Here is a 1621-nt window from a genome sequence, read left to right on the forward strand (position 1 = left end):
AGAGCCAGCTCCCAAGTCCCAACCGAACCTAACAGATCACGACTCACAAGCAACGTACGCCTGGCTGCAAAGAAGCGGTCAACTCAGCCGCGCCCGCAACCTGTTCGACCGAGCACACACACTCGTTTCAGACTGAATATTTACAGGCGAAACCTGGACGTTTGGTTAGACGCATGGCAATGACGACATAGACGCGTATAAACGAGCTGTCCAGTTCAGGCCGGCAGGGCAGGGCGGCACGTATTGGTAGGCGGCTGGCCGAGCTAGCTAGCTGCCGCCAGTCGTCAGCCACAACCACTACCACCAGACCGGAGGAAAGAGAGACGTACGTACGCACCGGCGAGTCATTGGCCGGCCTCGGCGCGGGCTGACGTACTTGCGTCTCTCTGCCTCGCAATTTGCATTTGTAATTCCGGCTGCGTGGTGCATGCTTGCTTCCTTCGCGGGAGAGATATCGACGTCTCAACCATCTCTCCGTTTTTCTTCTCCATGGTTGCCGCCTATTAATTCAGCTCCATCTTCCATTCCGATGGCAACCAGTCAAGTCAAGGTTTTCGATCTCCTGGGTTTACATTTGGGATATTGGGTCCATGGAAGGAGGCAGGCTGCTATATATACGATGGTGTGTTTAATTCGCATCCCGGAGAGCTAGCTATGCTTGCTTGCTTGCCTCTCCGAGGAGGATTACTGGCTTGTAGAGTGCGATGTTGGCATGGTTCAATCAACAATCGAGTGGTCTCTGCATAGCTTCCTTGCTAGCGTGGTGGCATGCTGCTTTGCTTCATCTGATTGAGCCGTGCCAATATCGCAAGCTTCCTGCCTAGCGCGCGGCCTATGCTGTGAGGAAATACTTGCTTCTTAATAAAGGTATGGACTTCTGAATGTTTGTGTGGATTACTCGATTTACACGACTTTTAGGCCCAAACTACTCACTTGGGATTTTCTTATTCAAAGGATTTTCATAGAAGTTTTGCAGGACTAATTTCAATCATTTGATTTGTAGGTTTGAATGCTACATGATTTTTCTTACAGTAGTATTTCCTAGCACGGCATTTCGAAGGAAATTCTCCACCCATTCAGATTTCTTACAAATAATCCTTTCTTTTTCATGTTGTTCCATCAAACAATCTTCGGTAAAAAAAAAAATCCAGTGATCATGACACTACCTGGTTTTATCTATTTATATGCATCTTTGACATCTTGTGTATCAAAGAGGCATACCTAGGATCCTTGGTGTGGGCTACCCTCCATTCCACAGTTCATTTCATATATGTTTTTAGAACTCGTGGGGCACCTCTTTCCCGCATCTCCCAATGTTAATTCTAATAGATTGTGCTGCTTCCCAATATAATCTATGGCAATGCATGAGGTTATTATTTTCGTAATCTTGTTTGCGCATGTTATAATCTTTATAATCTGGTATGAATATGTTGCCTTCCCCTAAACCGTAACTTTGTTAGCTGAACTGAAATATCTTATGGCTATAGACTACTCTATATAAGATGCATACGCAATCTATGAACTCCATTTTAAATAGCTTGCTCGCGAGCAAAGAAAAATCCCCACGAGATATTTGGGAATTCTCACGAAAAATTGTTGAGGAAATGTTAGAAAAATGTAT

The 1621-nt window shown here is 45.3% G+C and overlaps 1 long non-coding RNA gene across 1 annotated transcript; it reads left to right on the top strand.

Moving 5' to 3' along the window:
• Positions 1 to 241: 241 nt before the first annotated feature.
• LOC127293007 (uncharacterized) lies at positions 242 to 1385 on the top strand. The gene is made up of 2 exons (XR_007845531.1): positions 242 to 867; positions 1004 to 1385. It is a non-coding gene; the product is annotated as an uncharacterized lncRNA (long non-coding RNA).
• Positions 1386 to 1621: the final 236 nt, after the last annotated feature.

Source organism: Lolium perenne, chromosome 4 (assembly GCF_019359855.2).
Source record: "Lolium perenne isolate Kyuss_39 chromosome 4, Kyuss_2.0, whole genome shotgun sequence".
NCBI classification, from domain to species: domain Eukaryota; kingdom Viridiplantae; phylum Streptophyta; class Magnoliopsida; order Poales; family Poaceae; genus Lolium; species Lolium perenne.